Source organism: Tauraco erythrolophus, chromosome Z (genome assembly GCF_009769465.1).
Source record: "Tauraco erythrolophus isolate bTauEry1 chromosome Z, bTauEry1.pri, whole genome shotgun sequence".
Classification (NCBI taxonomy): Eukaryota; Metazoa; Chordata; class Aves; order Musophagiformes; family Musophagidae; genus Tauraco; species Tauraco erythrolophus.
Genome location: NC_141496.1, coordinates 58281772 through 58300806, shown reverse-complemented (window position 1 = coordinate 58300806; position 19035 = coordinate 58281772). Strand labels below are relative to the sequence as shown.

At 42.9% G+C, this 19035-nt stretch overlaps 1 long non-coding RNA gene and 1 other non-coding gene across 2 annotated transcripts; both read left to right on the top strand.

The window, feature by feature from the left end:
- Positions 1-14519: 14519 nt before the first annotated feature.
- LOC147526409 (uncharacterized) lies at positions 14520-18483 on the top strand. Its single transcript, XR_015222939.1, has 3 exons — positions 14520-14646; positions 15485-15618; positions 18156-18483. It is a non-coding gene; the product is annotated as an uncharacterized LOC147526409 (long non-coding RNA).
- Positions 14789-14920, top strand: LOC147526410 (small nucleolar RNA SNORA13). The gene has a single exon (XR_015222940.1). It is a non-coding gene; the product is annotated as a small nucleolar RNA SNORA13 (small nucleolar RNA).
- Positions 18484-19035: the final 552 nt, after the last annotated feature.

Genomic DNA, 19035 nt, shown 5'->3' with positions numbered 1-19035 from the left:
ATGGGTAAATCTCTCTACTGAGGTTTTACCTGAAAAATAGCTCACTATTGCAACACCACACAAAACACGACAGGCCAATGATAAAGAATTATTTTCTCTTTCGCACAATGTAATGGTCAACCTATATTTTGTGACATTAAACTTCTTTATTAAAAAAAAAAACACCAAGGGTGGGCTTACAAATATTTAAAATCCAGAGAATATTCCAACAATCTGTATGTGCCATCTTTCGGAGCTAAACATACTTCCTATCAGTGACCTTTTCTACTAAGACCACAATGAGATAAACGCATGGTGACTATCTTCCTTTAAACAAATTTCAGCGTATTAGGTTACCAGTACAGCAAAGCACACAAACGACTAAACTTCAGCAGAAAGTCGTAAGTGCTCCATTAGCTCCATTTTGTGCAAACAGTTGGGTGAACCATACCGAATTGTAGTAATGAACCAGCAAATATTTTCAGCACAAGGCGTAATGAGTGTCTTGATTTGGAAGTTAATTCACGGAATGCATCAAAAAATATTACCTGTACTCACTCCATGCTGAATTCCTGTGTGCGTATATGTCTGCAAAAGGGGGTTAGCAAAACTCTACGGAAACAAAGAGTTTATGTTCTCATGGCAGCCATGTGAAGTACAATTCTGATTGCTGAACAGATCAAGGCCTTGCATAATCATGTGGAACTATCATTCTCTACAAGGCCACAACTACTAGAAAGTTTTACTTCTGCCAGGAGGAAAAATCTGCTCGTTCTCCTCTCCATCTGCTACCAGTCTCCCAGGGCCACAGTGAGGACACACAGGGACCCTCTTCACACAGCCCCCATCCACACTGCGCACCACCATGCACAGCAGCTGACGCAGAGCTCTGTGCTACACACTTGGGCAGCTTTACGTGCTGAGCTGCACAAGCTGCACACACTGGTCAGAAACAGCTCACTTAATATGGCTGCAAATTATAGCCAGCAAGCCAATGACTGCTTGGAAATTCCGCCTAAATTTCAGCGGAAATTTTTTTGACAAGATCCAGCTCTGCACATCTTTAATTTTATTTTCTTCCACTCTAGACACAGTAAGTTTTATACTAAAAGCAAAACAAAACACTTCAGAAACTACTTTAAAAATATATTCAAAGCTTTTGGTATTTTGCAGAGTTAAAAAAAAAAAAAAAAACAAACAGGGTAGAATCATAACTACTAAAGGATTCCTCCACACTCTTAACTTGCCTAAAGTTATATCAAGCCCTCCACACAATCTTCAGCATCTCCATCACCCGTTAGCATGGATGACCAAGACAGCCCTTGTCCTATAAAACGAAGGTCATCTCTTAGAACAAGTTTCCATTTATAAAGTTGTGCAGTGCTTTATTTGAATCATTTGGCATTAAAAAAGCACATGCAATGACACATGATTTTGTCATGTAAAAATAAAATGTCGTCTATCATGCAACATAGCAAACTTTGCTGAACTTCAGATCATTTCAAAGCAAGCATAAAGGTATGGCCAAATTTTCAATTCCCTTGAACATACGTGCCTAAGTCCTCCTCATCATCCTGAATGGTATATCATAGAATCATAGAACGGTTAGAGTTGGAAGGGACCTCAAAGATCATCTAGTTCCAAACCCCCTGCCATGGGCAGGGAAACCCTCCACTACACCAGGTTGCCCAAACCCTCATCCAACCTGGCCTTGAACACTTCCAGGGATGGGGCATCTACAACTTCTCTGGGCAACCTGGTCCAGTGCCTCACCACCCTCAGAGTGAAGAATTTCTTCCTTAGATCTAATAGAAATCTACCCTCTATCAGTTTAAATCCATTGCCCCTTGTCCTATCACTACATGCCCTTGTCAAAAGTCCCTCTCCAGCTTTCCTGTAGGCCCTCTTTAAGTACTGGAAGGCTGCGATAAGATCACCCTGGAGCCTTTTCTTCTCCAGGCTGAACAGCCCCAACTCTCTCAGCCTGTCTTCATAGCAAAGGTGTTCCAGCCCTTGGATCACCTTCGTGGCCCTCCTCTGAACTCGCTCCAGCAGCTCCATGTGCTTCTTGTGTTGGGGACTCCAGAGATGAATGCACTATTCCAGGTGGGGTCTCACGAGAGCAGAGTGGAGGGGCAGAATCACCTCCCTTGACCTGGGGCCACTCTTCTTTGGATGCAGCCCAGGATACAGTTGGCTTTCTGGGCTGCTAGTGCACATTGCCGGCTCATGTTGAGCTTCTCATCCACCAGCACTCCCAAGTCCTTTTCCTCAGGGCTGCTCTCAATCCATTGTCCGCCCAGCCTGTACTTATGCTTGGGATTGCCCTGACCCACGTGCAGGACCTTGCACTTGGCCTTATTGAACTTCATTAGGTTCTCACAGGCCCACCTCCCCAGCCTGTTGAGGTCCCTCTGGATGGCATCCCTTCCCTCCAGCATGTCCACAACACCACGCAACTTGGTGTCATCTGCAAACTTGCTGAGGGTGCACTCGATCCCACTGTCCATGTCTCCAACAAAGATGTTAAATAGCACCAGCCCCAGTACTGACTCCTGAGGAACACCACTCGTCACTGGCCTCCACTTGGACATTGAACCGTTGACCACAACTCTTTGAGTGCGACCATCCAGCCAATTCCTTATCCATTGACTGGTCCATCCGTCAGATCCGTGTATCTCCAGTTTAGAGACAAGGATGTTGTGCGAGACAGTATCAAATGCTTTGGATAAGTCCAGGTAGATGATGTCAGTTGCTCTTCCCTTAACCATCAATGCTGTAACCTCATCATAGAAGGTCACCAAATCAGTCAGGCAGGATTTGCCCCTAGTGAAGCCATGTTGGCTGTCACCAATCACCTCCTTATTTTCCATGTGCCTTAGCATAGTTGCCAGGAGGATCTGCTCCATGATCTTGCTGGGCACGAAGGTGAGACTGACAGGCCTGTAGTTCCCTGGATCCTCTTTTTTTCCCTTTTTAAAGATGGGGGCTATGTTTCCCCTTTTCCAGTCATTGGGAACTTCACTAGACTGTCATGACTTCTGAAATACGATGGATAGCGGCTTAGCAACTTCATCCACCAGTTCCCTCAGGACCCGCGGATGCACCTCATCAGGTCCCATGGATTTGTCCACCTTCAGGTTCTTTAGGTGGTCTCAAACCTGGTCCTCTCCTACAGTCCCTGCCTTTGCCTTCTGTGACTTGGGCTGCGCAGCTGAAGCTCTTGCCAGTGAAGACTGAGGCAAAGAATTCATTGAGTACCTCAGCCTTCTCCATATCCCAGGTAGCCAGGTCCCCTGTTTCCTTCTGGAGAGGGTCTACATTTTCCCTAGATCTCTTTTTGTCACTGACGTATCTATAGAAGTTTTTCTTGTTGCCCTCGTTGTCCCTGAGCTTCTGTTTAGTATTACAGCACTGGAATCAACATGATTTTCCTTTCTACTGTAGTATGTTGCTGCCAAGAGTGAGTCATTTTAATCACATGGCTTTGTAAGTGGCTAGTACTTGCTTTTTGAGTTGAATAAATTAAGCTTTCTGCAATCCTGACCTGCTGTGGCCTCTTTTAAATGTAACTGTTTATCTTTCTAAGATCAGATAATGATAATAGACAAATGCCTAGTTTCTGAGCTCACTTACATTTGTGTAAATCTGCAGCTTTGCAACTGAATTCAGTGGAGTTATTCCAGGGACAAAGTGACATAAGTTTGTGAGTATCTCTTGATTAGAGACAGTGCTTTCTCCGACAGTTTTTTAACTTAGGCCTAAAATACAGTTATCCTTCTAAAATCCTCTAAGTTACGGCTCTCATGCTAGCTCAGATACACAGCTCAGATGCACAGTACCCTACAAAAGAAAAAGAGAGGGAAGACATCCAAGCACCAACAAAACAATGTTTTGATCCAATCTGCATTCAAATGCATTTTTCTAGAGATGGTCAGAAAGCAGCTTGGTTATGTAGTGCATTATGCAATCACTCTAGCTGTCAAGTGCATTGTATTGCTTCTTTAGAAGCTAATGTACTTTTCACTCAAAATAAAAAATCCACATATCAGTATTTTACTTCTCCCTCAGTAACTAACTTGTCTTTAGATAAATGCTTTTCATACCTAAGCTAACTGGTCTCTGCTTTTATTTTCAGTTTTTAAACAACTATCTAATAGCATTGTAAAAATTGTAAAAGCATGCAGACTTGTTTTCAGATTACCTTTAACATACAGATTTAATTGTATCCCTCTTCTCTGTATTTTCAAATCACTTACTTTCTCAGGCCCAGATCTTGTATTTACGCACATTTAACCTTAGCCACACAACTAATATTACTGTTACCCTGCAGGCATGCAGGTAGTCTAATGAAACTGTTTTCACTAGCTCTTCAATACAGATAAGGCCTTCAGATAACAAGCTCTTGAGGCTGGAAACGGCATTTTTAAGGATTTTGTTCACATCTAGGACAGCAGGGGTCCATTCTTACTTTAGTCATCTGAGTACTACTGAAAATGGAGAAGTAATGGGCAGAGAGATCTGAAAAATCAGTCTCGATCTAAGAAGTTATTTCAGTTCGAACCCTGTTAGGTTTCTTGGTTTATCTGTAAAGAATGGAAAAGGAGATTAGCTCCAAAAATAGAAAAGTGTGTCCATGAGTAACTTAGGATTTGGAGAAGCATCCAGAATGAGCATCAGGCTGTGCTTGAGTACACGTCTGGCTAGGCTTCAGCATTAACGCATATCAAGTACTGGGGCTCCCCCACGCACTCTCCGATTCTCCCATTTCAGGGCCAAGTGCATGATCCGATACTCACCTTCAGGGCTGTGTGCAGTGGGCAATGACATATCCGCCCTGCAGTCAGAGGTTTTCCTGGATATGATGCAAGCAGGCATTATACAGCTAACTGCAATTGCAGCAGGGTAGGGTGCTGTACAATCTGTCCCCACAAACAAAACACTCAGGCCTCTAGCTTCTGCAATGCTGCACACTGCTAAAGCTACATTATTGCTAATGCCTGAATGGCCCCTTTTAACCTTGCAGGCGTCTGCGCAAACAAAGGTCATACACCCCCCTACATGTGCAGGAAAAGAAGTCAAGACAGACCCAACCTCCTATCCCTCCACAATACTAAAGGATGTTCTTGTTTCTTCTCACTGAGTATTATTAATTGTTCTGTTTTAATATTCTCTATTGTTCCCCATGTAGATCTGGCCAGCTCAATACATCAGCAGTCTTGAAGAAAGATCTTACTTTATATTTCACATCGGATCAATTTCTGGTTTGAAAATATTGATTTTCTCCTCATCTAAAAGTGTATTACAGGGTGTTCTGTGGGTAACAGAACTAACAAGAGGGCTTCCTATGGGATTGTGTCCTTTGTTCTCTGCACCCTTAGACAACACCCTCACAAAGCAATAAATAGAATATGCAGCTGCTAATACGCAACTGTGACTGTTGGTTGCCTAATGGGCTGCCAACAGTACATCTAACAGCTGAGTTATCTTTTTTTTCCTCAGTGAGGGCTTCTGCTTCTACAAAGACATTAGTTTCCATTAGATCCATAGCCTTATACTTCATTCTAAGATTTTTTTTCTCCCTTTTGAAATCAGTTGACGCCCAAAATGGTTTAATAACTATGACAGTCTGCAGCCAGAAAGTCGGATCACAAAGGTTTAGTTTCCCTAGGAAAAGAGGCTAACAAAAAAAAGTTGTAATAATAGTAAAAAAGGCACTTATAATGTGTTCTTCTTTCTGAAAAACCCTTCCGGACAAAAACGGGAGAAGTGACTACATCTTTCACTTAAGCAAAGGTATAGACTGTAGGCTTTTTTACACTTTACTTTCATTGACTGGAACAGCTGTGAGGCTTAAAGAATTTCCAGCAGGGGAAAAGTTCTAAAAAATTATTTTATATGCAAAATCTCTAATATCACGTTAAAAGAAAACATATTATTATATACATTTGGGATAGCTAGTCTCTGTGTTAACTGTGCCTGTGCTCCAGCTGCTTGGTTGATCCAGCACCAGTTATCTATTGCCTGCTTCTGAGTTGTAAACACTCCATGGGGTACGGGATTATCAACTATCATTTTCCACATATTAGCACACTGCATAGAGCTTTCAAGCCTGGTTGGTCCTTAGAGGTACTACTAGCTTTAAATATTAAACAAAAAAGAAAAAGCAGTACCAGTAAAGTAAATCTATCATTCTTTTAAGCTACTCAGCTACAGTTCAGGCATGGCACACTACCCGTCATTAGCTTTTCATGGTAGTCTTTCCTTCATATAAACACCCAAAACAAAAGACTTTTTGGTAACTCCAGACATTCTGCCTCCTATTCATTAGAGCAAAAAACCCAGGAACTTTACTGGACACTACTTTTGATAGCTTGGTTTTTGGAACTAGCTGAGTGACAATATACCATCTCCTTTATAGCCATATGCCAAGGAAGTTCCCTAGTGACAGCTCTTTCTGGGAATCAGACCATCACACATTTGAGACGTATACAGATCTATTCTCTTGGCTACTTATGTTCCTGCCCATCTGCTGGAGTGGCAAGGTGCCTGGCTGCAGACTGACGTGTCAGTTTCAATAAAGAAAAAATAACAATTAAAGAAGAAAAAAAAAATCTTCCCACTGACGTAATACTTCCAGCAGTCATACTTCCACAAGGAATCCCTCCTCAGTCACAGCGATACCATATGCTTCTTTCACACACCACCTAATGACACTTGTGCCAAACTTCACTGGTCAGAGAAAAGAAGACCGTGAGTTCACAACTGCCAGGATGACAGACTGTATATAGCAGTGGAAACCTGAGAAGAACACGAAGGCAACATGCGACATCCAAACATGTCACAAAGAAGCACAACTGGCATCTGTGGCTGGTAAAAGCATTCTTCTCTTAAGTGTATCAGCTGTAACTGAGATATTCCCATTTGTCCCCTCAAACTCCATATTAAAAAAAATAATGTAAAAGAATTGTTTTGAACTGTGTCTCTTAGGCAGGTGTTTTGAGCATTCTGTATTTATTATTCTCCCGGAACCTTCGTATAAGTATGCCCACATTAAAATGAAGTAATTTCTGACAAGCCTAAATTTAGCATGGGATTTGAAAGGCAAGCTGAGTTAATTCCTGTTTGCCTGTGACCATGATAACAAACAGTCGCCAAGAGTGATTTTGCCTTTGTACAGGAACGGGGAAATCCACTGTTTTCAAAAGGTTTAAACAAGTTGGCATTCAGTAAGCAACTCCTTGAAGAATGTGCAAAAAGAGGATTCAGGGCATTCCTTTTAGATGAGTTGACTCTAAGGTTAACAGGAGGAAAAGTTGGTTAATGCTTGTTTATCCTATCCTTCCTGAATCCAGAGAGCGGATCCGCTGAGAAACAAAAGCCTTTCCTGTAGACAATTGGTGGGGCAGAGCAGAGTTTTTAAGTCTAAAGTAAACGTAATTTTGGGCAAAACACTATCTCAAAATGCCATATCTGGTTGCCAACTTAGAGGCAAACTTCCGGAGTAGCTGCATATATTCTAGATTTTAACCAGTTGAAATGGTTAATACAGTAACACTAGGGAATTACATGTCAAGTTTGGAAATCTGCATTTATTCCAAACACTTAAGTGACAAATTTGAACCTGACCAGGTAACTGCAGAGTCCTCCTTTGAGAAGTCTGAAACAGCCAGTACACATTGGTAAGCAAAGCCAGCACTAAATAGTGATAAATAGGCCAACGAACACAGTGAAATAGTGACATCTATGTTTGAAATCTGTTTTCATAGGGATACCACGGTGCTTTGAAAGGCTTCCAACTTCAAGCCCATATTGAGTCATATGTGCAGGTCTCAGTGAATCCCAGGGCAGAATTAGGACTTGGCTGATCAGGGGTCAGACTCTCAGAGGAGTATAGCATCCACAACACTGAGTGTACTACAGTGATACCACATAGCCCTTGGCTTTGAAGCTTTTCTCTCTCTACTCTGCAAAGGAAGAGTTAAATATTTCAGAATGAGCACCAGGAAAAAAAAAAAAAAAAAACCAAACCACACCAAAACCACAGCATTTTGAGCAAGTACTACCTATAATGGTCAATGGAAGGCTACAACAAAAGTCTTAGCTTCCCTTTCCAGAGTTTTGGCATTGTATTTACTCCAGCAAAAAGGCATACCTGCAAGGAGGCATTGGTATTTGAGGGATCTAGTTCCTCAGTTGGTTCATCCGGGCATGTGATCAATGTGCATGCCCGCATTGCAATGGTCCCTGAACACAAACACCTTCTATAGAATGGACACGTGTGACCAGTGACTGTTCTAGTCTAACTTAAAGCCAATAGCTCTCAAAGACAAGTGGAAACTTGTATCCCATTTTCCTGGTGAATAAAGCTATGGAGGTTTTCATATACACGGGACAAGAATCGAAAACCTATTTGTGTTGCAGTACAGATGAAAACCACAGTGTATAATTTATCATTTCTAATTCATAGCTTATAATTGCTCTTAGTGAATGGGACAAATATTGTAGATTAATACTGACATTTTTCTTATTGCAGCCTGAAAGGATCTTCCAGTCTGCAATTTCCTAATTAAACAGGATGTGCAATCACAGAACGAAAGAAAAGCTCTGATTATCTTAGCCTGTGTCAGGCCAACACATTTTTCCAGTGGAACTTCAATGGTGAGGGTTAATGAGCAGTGTTAGTGTAAAATAATGTTAATACGGCATTTTATCACCAGCACATAACATTATTTCCCAACTATTTCATGGTTCTACAACTGAGTATTTCATTCACTGAATCACACAGTGCTGCCATTTAAAAAGAAAAATCTCCTGGGATTTTACATCCTACTCAGAATATAGTAAAATAGCTAAAACATCCAAAAGATCAATGGTCATCAAAGAACATTATAGAGGTGCACGGCAGAAGAAAAGGAGGGAGAAAGAAGGAAGAAAAACGTATGGATTAAACTGATTTGCAGTCCTGTGGGCTATATGCAGCACGCCAAGGCAATTTCTCCGGCCTGTGGTTTCCTTCCAGCTCCCCTCTTTCCTAAGGGCTCAGTGGACGCAGGTCGTAAGATGCACTAATTGTTGTGGCAGCTGCAGTTTGCACCTAGCAGCCTCCTTTTGAAGGATCCCTCAGGAGTTGTCACTGATTTATTTCAGATTTCTAGGAAGCATCAGATCTACCATATAAGCAGAAGAGAACTGTAGTATACGCATAACAGCTTTTTCTGGTCAAGGGCTAAGAAGCAGGGCCCACTGCTACCATTAGGAAAACCAACACTGCTCACTGACTAGAAACATTGGCCATCAGGCAAACATAGGTTCATGTCAAAATTTTCTGAATTTAAAAGGGCAACACTTCTTTTCTTATTTGTCCAGACCAGGCAATTCCTAAGCACATCAAGACTAGGAACTTCTAGCAGGGACGCGTGAGGACCAGAAACACTGGAAATGTCAGAACACTACAGGAAAGGCAAGATGCAAGACTTAAATTGTCATTTGTTAACTTTTTTGAGGTGGCCATTTTTAAATACTCCTCTCATCAGAAATTTTGGGTGTCTGTTCTGCACATCCCTATGCTTCCATTTCCCCTGCTTCTCAGTGACCCAGAGACACGGTGACTTACACGGTAAGTCATTTATATATAGACAGCAGATCTTACAATAATGATGTGCCAGCACCCTTTTCAGGGTGAGAAATGCTGGCATTGCAGTGAGTGCAGAGGGAATTGTGACAACCTCTTAAACCTACACAGGACCAAAAGGCAGGACACTGATGCATCACTCTGCAACACAACTATGGGCTCCATTCTGACAAAGCCAGGGGAGCCACAATTATGAAACACATTTGCCAAAAAGTCCTACTGGTAATCTGAGTACCCAGATGCCCTCTCCTGATTATCTGGACAAGAATAAACAAGCCCTTTTCTGTACAACAAACCTGGGATCTCTTCCATCCCTTTTCACTAGAAATTGAAGAACATGGAAGAATATGTAGCTCTGGGCCAAGGGATGCTGCAAACAGAACACACCTGAAAGAAAAGTCAAGATATTGCAATCTTTCTCATTGTCGTCCTGCCCATTTCCACAGAGCAAGAAGAATCTTATTCCAAGAAAACAAAAAAAATAAAGGAGTCAAGCAAAACCTAGAAGTCATACTTCAAACGTGCCCAGTGCCAAATGAACTGAACACCCTATTCCTGGCTAGCATGCAAAGTGCCGTAATAAGATTGAACTTCTGTGGGAAGAAGAAAACTACTTTCACAAACCAACCTGAAAAGCTTCCAGCACTACCACTACTACACAGCGGTAATTTAGACAAACAAATAGTTGTTATGTTTACTCAGTACCCACCTTGACTGGGCTTCTCAACAACAAATAAACAGTTGAAAGCCGTAACACCACTAGCAAGGATGAGTGGGTGTATGTTTATGTTAACTAATGTTTTGAAAATAAAAGCTATTTCTAGAAAGTGTGAACATACCAGGAATTAGAGTTAACTTTTCCAAAACAAATGTAGAGTATATACCATACATAGAGCGAGAGAGTAACAATATACACACAAAATATCTTGCTCTGAAATGAATCAGTCCTCCTACACAAAAATTAACAATCCTTTGGCTTCCCAAAGGCAGCATTCTCACAAGCAGAAGCTGGGGCAGGTTCACCTACCAGCTCTGCAGAGCAGCTGAGTAGTTCACACCAGGCTGTCGAGCAGAATAGTGGGCACTCCATGACAGGGATTATCACGTCATTTTCCTGCACCTGTTTAAGTTTTCTTCTTAAGAGTAAATAGCTATTTTCTGCTGTGGAGATGCCTGCACCAAGCAATTACCATATCGACTTTCTATCACTTTTTCAGTAAGTGTAAGAATTATTTATATCCACCTGTGGAAACATGTTAGCCTGAAGGTATATTTAAGGGAGCAGTCTGTGATTTGGCACTGGCATCCAGATTCACACATTAGTAAATAAGTCCTCTTTTGGGGATGCTCAGAGTGTGTGAAAATCTGGTTTACTAATTGATTTGCCTGAGCCTGGGTTAGGTACTTCTTGTACTTGTTTCTACCAAACTTTCAGTCCTAGAAGTACCACAAAACAAAGAGTCAGTTGGTGGATTCACATCACAGGGGAAAAGTTCTGAAGGAACCTGACATGTCATTGTAGCCCTGTGAAGACCTTTATTCAATGAACAGGTGCTGTTAGGAAAAGGAAGGGAAACACTGAAGTCTGTTAATAAATGGGAGATGGGTCAATAACAAAAATAATACAGTGCTTCTGTATAAACTGTAAATCAGACTCAGGCAGAATTTTGTATGCCATTACCAGGCATTCGACCTCAAAACAAGTGGGATTATTTCCAATAATGCTCAGGAAAATCATAATCAGAACGAAAAAGAGAGCCTGAAAGACAGGAGTGCCTCTCTTCCATGGAAAACTGTAAATAACAAGTAAAATTGGTAATAACAAGTAAAATAATGAAGGCACAAATCCTGGGAACTTGTTCATCCTGCCTCATGCTACAAGAACATTGAACTGAATAAGAGATGAGAAACTGAAAATCAAACAATTTTCTCATTCAAACTGCAAATACGCTGCGACCTATGTTAGCTCAAGGAGCCACTGAGACAAGAGCTCAGTAAGACTTGGCCATTTCTTTGGGTCTCCAGAATATCTGGAACACTGCTAATTAATGTTAATACCCTCTGAAAGATATAGCAAGCTTCATGCTTCTGGAATTTAGTCAATCTCTAGCAGTCTCATCATCTACAGGTGACGTCACATTGAGCTATTGCAAGCTGCATACCCTTCCCCTAATTCGTCTGGTACTGACAGAAGGCAAGGTGGGCTGCTAGACAGATCACTGCTGCACTCAAGTAATTCCTACGATCCTATCAACGATCAGAAACTTGGCATTACAGAACTGGCCCTATTCCTCGCCATTCTTGGCACTACACTGACCTCTGGTGGGCTGCAGGAAAAAAAAACAAACCCACACGCAGAGAAACGGAGCGCACAAAAAGCCGAAGAAATCACACCCTGCAACTTTGGTGGCAATTCAGCGAGGGCTTGCGGAAAGCCTGACGTGAAAGTGCTCCACATCACTGAAGACAGCAGGGCAGGAGCAGTATCACACTAATAGTCCAGCTTCTACTCACAATGTTCCCTCAAGATGTTCTATCAGCTTGTGTCAGGATTTCCTGTAACATCACTAAAATATCGTGTACACAGCAGCCCCTTATTCTACATGAGGAAGACAAGAATAGGTGGATCTGCAAGCTTTCTATGCAACACACATCTCAAACTAAAGTGTGTATGTTAAACTCTAACCTTTCTTGGCTCTACTGAGGTTATATTTAACTATTTCTGTTTATTTTTAATTCTATCACACGTTTTAGTTGCACCCGAAGCCAAACCACTTGTCAGGAGTCCTGATAGTTTCACTGACCTGTTTTGTGGCATGCTGCCACAAATACTGGCACTGACAAAACTCATGGAACAGTTAATTGATGCTGGGAACAGGAACAAGGGGCCACAAGTCAGGAAGGGCAGGAACTGGTTTTCTTGCTGAAGAAAGCGTAACGGGGAATTATACCCTTACAGGGCAGTGCTGGAATTCACTCAGGAAAACTAAAGACACACCCAGGCAGAGTGGAACAAAACAAAACATTTATTACAGATTCAGATTTTGACTGCTTATTAAGCGTCCATAGAAATCAATGATTACTGAAAGGGATGAGGAGATTCCCCATAAGAGGCCATGAAAGCTCCAACACAGCTTTGTATCAGAGCAGCTCATTCCCTTCTGCTCACCATGCAACATGTACAGTAACCTGTGGCACAACAAGAAGACTACAGGGACAGCAATGTCTCACCCTGCCAAAGCAGACTGCCTTCTCAGTCTATCAAACATGGCAGGTACAGGGTCAGCAAACCTGGAGGCGGTGTGCTCAGATCAGAGCCTCAGCCAGCATCCAAGTGCTCAGCGTGCACGGCTATCGCACACTTTGCCTGCCTGAATTGAGGCTGGTTATTTGGCACACACTCCTCCAGCGAGGGAGCAAAAAACAAACAGGGCTCTTGTCACAAATGAGTAACACACGAGACCAGGAAGTTTATGCGCAGTTGCCTCACCACGAACCTCACCACCCTCCACAGGAGAGCTACTGCAAAAACGCAGACCCAGCGTGCTCAGGAGGTACCTCAGCTAACGGGGCCTGTGGGCGTGGGGATCACCTCCCACCATGTGAGCCCTCCGGAGAGCGCTGCTCGGGAAGACCCCGTGGCTGCAGCAGGGAAGCGTAACGGAGTGAGAGCCTCAGGCAGGAGGCACGTTTTCTGCGGCGGCATAACTGCGCCATTCGGGGCCCAGCCTGGACAAGCCACACGGGTGACGGCCCCAGAGCGCGCCCGGCTCGCTGGCGGGAACACACCGCGCACAGGGCAGCCCCCTTGCCACAGGATACACCGGTGGTATGCCAGCATCCCGATCGGTGCGCTTCCCGCCGCCGCCACTCGCGCTGCGGGGGAGGAGCGGCGGCTCGCGATCCGGCCCCCGCCCGCGCTCCGCGGCGGGGCGGCGGCACTGCGCATGCGCAGCTCCCGGGGCCCGGGCCGGGGCGTGCCCGGTCCCCGGGGTGCTCCATCGCCGTGTTCACGGAGGTGACGAGGAGCGGCGTTGCCCCAGACCTCGCCGCCTTGCTCCCACCGGGTTCGCTTGCTCGGGACTCCGGCTGCGAGAGTAACGGAGGCTGTAGCGTCTCGCCTGTGGAAGAGCCGGTACGCGGCTTTCGCGCTGAGGAAGGAGCTGGCGCACGGCCCTTCCCCCCCCCCGCCCCTCGCGTTGCGGGAGCATTGGTTCGCCCCTCCTGAGGCACGCTGGGAGCAGCGGGGGCTGCCGGTCTCTTCCTCGGCGTGGCTGGCGGCGTGGCGTGAGGGGATGTTCCCGGTCTCGATCCCGATCCCTTGTCCGGCGGGGCGCGGGGGAGGAGCCGAGGCGTATGGACCGTCCTGAGCCTGGCCAGTCCCTGCTGGGGGTGGCCAAAGAGGTCGGTCAGGCTGCAGCAGGCGGGGCGGGGGTCCGGTAACGGGAGGAGGCGGCGGCGGGCCGCCAAACGCCTTTTGGAAGAGCGGCTTTTCTGCTGTCTTTATGTACTTGGTTTGCGTTGAGCTCTTTCGGACAGGCCTGTGCTGTGCGGCCGGCACTGCGTGGTCTGGCATGCACCCTATCCCTCGATGGAAAGACCGCCCATTTTGAAGGAATACGTTTTCAATAACGAGGAAAAGATGAGTGGGGCCGTCACGCACCGTCACCTGTGCCCGGCTTTCTGGGCTGTCGATGGGTTTCCGCGTAATTCCTGGTTGCTGTAGCGGGCCACTGGAACTGGTGTGCTAGAGTAGCCCATAATCTTAAAGTCTGCTGATGGGGATTACTGGGCCTTTTTTCTTTTTTTTTTTTTTTTTTTGAGGGGCAAGGGGTTATCGAGTCTACTGTCTGTTCTTTGAAACTGGGCGCTTATTTCAAGGACGTCTTGTTAGGCTCCTTACACGAACAGTACATCTCAGTCAGTCTTCTAAGTCAAAGTGTGTTCTCCTGCTTCTTTCAGATGAAAGCAACGGAAGTCTGTCGGTGGCCCAAGCAAGCACCAACCTGACCGCAAGATGTGGCAAGAGCATGGTGTGCTTGGCTTTTCTCATTAAATGCTTACTTTGTATTTACTAGTGAATTTTTTAAGTATTTGCTTCTTGTTGGATTAATCTTTTTCATATGCTGTTAATGTAATGTTGCAGAGGTGATCAGTTTTAATACTTAAATTTTTTGCCTTTGTGTTGCCCGTTCATTCCTGTCCAGAATGAATGTGGTGTCAAAAAAGGCAAACAGGAATTCTTGCTCAGGCTGTTTAAGGAGCTGGTTATTTACCTTTCTCCTCCCTGTTTTTGCAAGGACAAAAAGAAAACTTGTGGAGATTGTATGGTTGAGCAGTTACATAGTAGATTTTATACATCAGTCTTTTTAATTTAAGAACCTGACATTAATAAAAGGGGAAAAACTAAAATAATAGTGGCCAATTTTAGCATTGTTTAGTTGTCCTGTTTATTATGATAACTTCTTACATCTGTGCTGCAGGTAATTAGTACATAATGCTTCAGACTCCTGCAGCGGCCTCTAGTTTTTTCTGTTGCAAAAAGATATCTACAACGTCTGAATGCTCAGCTACAGAAAAGACAAAAAAATCTTCTTTAACTGGGAAAAATTTGTTTTGCCTTTGTGCATTCGCCTTCTTGTTATTTATGTCTGGAGTCAGAAAAGTATAAAGAGAATCTCTCTGTGGGACTATTTGGTGTCGGATAATAATGTATTCTACTCTTTTGCTGTACATAGGACAGTCTTTCCTTGATGCACTTTTGAAAGTGTAAAGCATACTTTTAATATTTCTAGCAGTGGCAGCTCTTACCTTGGGGACAGCGAGGTCTTTTCCTACCAGAATACTTAATGCTATGAATGCTTCTTACAGAGTTCTAGTGTGTTTTACTGGAAGTTCAGAAGCTCACAGAGATAGCCCTACGTTGTGAAAGCCTCCTGAGAAGGGCATGTAGAGAAAGTTAGGAAGTACTGATTGCCCAGCTATCCTGCAGCTTCCTTCATGAGGTGAGTTACAATAATTTCTTGTGTAGCTATGTCCTTCAGCCTTGTTTTATAATGAGGCAGACTTTCTGTTGAAAAAGAAGTTTGGTCAAATTACTTCAGAGCAGAAATTAGAATTGAAACATTGAGAGTGAGATCAGCCTGATGACTGTGTTCTCATGCACAACAGCAAAGTGAAAACCCTAAAGTAAAAAGCTTGGTGTGAGTGGCTTATTCAAAGCAGTGCATGGCTGCCAGTTTGCCCAAGAGGAGTCTGTGCTTTTCCATGTTTGTTTTTTTGGAATGGTACTGTGGAGCAGTTTGGAATACAAGGGCTGAAAGCATTCAAAGACTGGTGGAACATGAAAGCTCAGAATCTTATGTGCAAAATGCACTTTCGCTGTAAAGTCTTGCAAGAGCCAACACTATTGAAGTTAGTAGTGCGAGTCAGCATGATACTCAGTGGTACAAACAAAAGATTAATAACGATTGCGTGTATTGCCAAAGATTGCTTCACTGCTGAAACGGTGCTTTGTGTAAACTAAGCACTCGAGGACGTGACAAGTAATCCAAGTCTTTGAAGCCAGAAACTTCTTGGTGATTATTGGAAATGTGATGTAAGAAGGATCCAGTACTGAGAAATCATTATGCTAATCTATCGGGGTTTGTAAACCGCACTGAGTAAACTATTAGACAGCATACTCTAAACTTACAGACACTAAACTGAAGGTGCAATTCAGAGTGCAAACTTCAGTTTCAGGTCAAACCGAAGAAATGACTGATTGTCTTGTAAATTAGAAAGGGTCACAATATTGCACCACATGCTAGAGAATGGTCTTCCTGTTGAATGCTCTGTGTAGTGAAAGAAAAAAAATGCCAGACTTTTTTTAGCAACAGCAGCTGGCTTTTATGACTCTGAACAGCCTAGCTGCTCAGACATGGGACAGTACAGCAATGATGAAGGGTACGCTGAACAGAGTAGAAAACGAGTAAAAGATGTCCTGCTGACACATCTGGTGCAATCGTGCCTCATTTAAACCTCATTATGCAGGAGCTATGTTCCGGGACACAAAACGAACCAAAAGTAGCTTTTGCATATTTGTTTGCGTTCTCATTTTTGTTGTTTTACTGATGCATTCAGCTCTCCTAGGGGCATAGTGAAGAGAAGGGTGCTGAAACACAGTGCTGCACAGTATTTTCTAGGGAAGAACTATAAATACCCTATAAATGCAATTCAAGGAGACTTGGAAGAGATAAAAGTTGAAGAGCAGTTTCAGGAAGAATCGGGGTGGCATTTGGCACCTATTAATGAGTCTTTTGGATTTATCAGGTTTTTGAGTGATAAACAATTTTGTTGCCTTTTTTTAATTATTCTTTTTTCACTGTGCTAGAAACTGATAATACTGTACAAACTGCTACAGAAGAGAAATACAGATTGTATAGTTGTGTAGTCTTTGCAGTAGCTGCTCACAAAGATAACACGACAAGCTCTTAAGCCAGGAAATAAGCTGTGCAAACTGAGCTGAGTCAAGTTCTGAAGCAAGTTTGTGATCCAATAGTTGTCTGTGCTGAACACAGATATTCAGAAAGTGATTTGCCAGCAGCTGCCAGGCTGGTTGATGTGGAGTTGTGTAAACAATAAATGCTATTTCCTGATGAGAAATTATCAAGTAACTTTTTGGGAAAAATTAAACTGAATATGAGTCAGTATTTTGCATGAACATTTATATGTACATACAAAAGTGAGCTTTAGTGATATAAGATCTACTACATCAATGTTGGTTTCCTCGTGGGAGGGAGGAAAATCTTCAGTTAATTTAAATTAACAACATGAAATTAACAGAAATCTTCAGTGAAGTGATGAAATTCCTTCAAGTTTGTTACAATGCCCTTGAAAATACTAGGATCATAAGGTTTCATGCATTGAAATGTGAAAATCCCCTTGAACAATGTGAAAAACGCAGAAGCGCTTAATGCTTTACCAGTGCTGTCGATAGAAAATGAACTGGTGAAATCCATCCCAGACCTTTAGCGCCAGTCACTGGGGGTTTTTGCAAGGCCGGAGAATAAGATGAGCATTCTTTGTGTGAACATGTCAGACAGTGGGAAGAGAAATGTGTATGTAATCCACTGTAACGTATCTAATAACAGGGCTGCTACTTGTTTTCCAGTGTAAATTACTAAATCTCTTCTTTCAGTTGCTGGCTCACCGTTCTTTCAAACTGTTGCATAATGCATAGGCACATGTGTGCAGGAGTTATACTACTACAAAACTTTCTGTTGATTCCCACCAGCTAGGAGGTGTTAGTACTGCCTCCAACTTGTAGTTAAGATCTGAAATCTTGCTTAGATGGGTAAAGAACCTCTCTTGCATGTAGGCTCTTAAAAAACTAGATTTGGACGTTAGTCGTTGATTTTTATTTTTATTTTTCCCAAAGGGATGAGTGGGAAGCTAATCCTTGTGACTTAGTCTCTGAGTCTCAGGGATCTAGAGTATGTTACTGAAAACCACCGTGTGCTACATGTGTCCAGTCTCACATTGTGTTTACTTTTTTCCCTAGGAGGAGTTGTTAGAACCAGCCCAAGACCAGTGGCAATCTGCAAGATGACTCTGTCAGAAACAAAAGACTGTTAAAAAGATGGAGTGCTAAGCTGCAGTGTAGTAACATAAGGTGCTTTTAACTGTATTGGGGCAGTGTCTGGTGATGTTTCTGTAGACAAAAAATAAAGATTTATGTTCCTGTTCTCAGAATTTCTGTTCCCTAAGCTATAATAGCAGTTGCTTTTGTTGGACAGTTCTGACTTACTCTACATTGTTTTTGAGATACCAGTTCACCTCTTTGGACTAAATAAAACCTAGAAGCTATTAAGCGGATGGGAAGTGATCACTGAAACCATGGTCTTGCGTAGTACTCATAGATTGAGTTAACTGAGATTGTACTGTGGTGAGGAAAAGTAGAAATTGAAATTCAACAAACCTGGGTTTAAAAATAGCAGGAAGGTATTTCTTCATGGAAAACGGCAAGCTTCATTTATTAATACCTTGAACAGCTTCATAATATGGTACTTCAACTAAACTTGAAGTAGAGTGAGATTCTGTAGGGATAGCAATTGGAATTCCTGCTTGTTTTTTTTCAAGAAGACTTATCATAAATTAAGTTTACCAAAAGAGCAAATGCTGAAATTCCTTATCTTGCAATGTCTGATTTTTTCAGTACTGAATGTAAGCAAATTACTAATGCAAAGTCTAAGCATAAGTTAGTTTTTGGTTTGTCCAGAGGGAGGGAGGTTTAGACAGGAGTAATTAATTTTTAGTGATCCAAATGTAATTATTGGATGCACTTGAAAGCTTAGGGTTTCTGTTAGGGATTATATTCCCTGAAGATACCATCTGTTCAGGAGTTTTGCTCATGGGTCTTTGTTCTTAAAGTGGAAGACTGG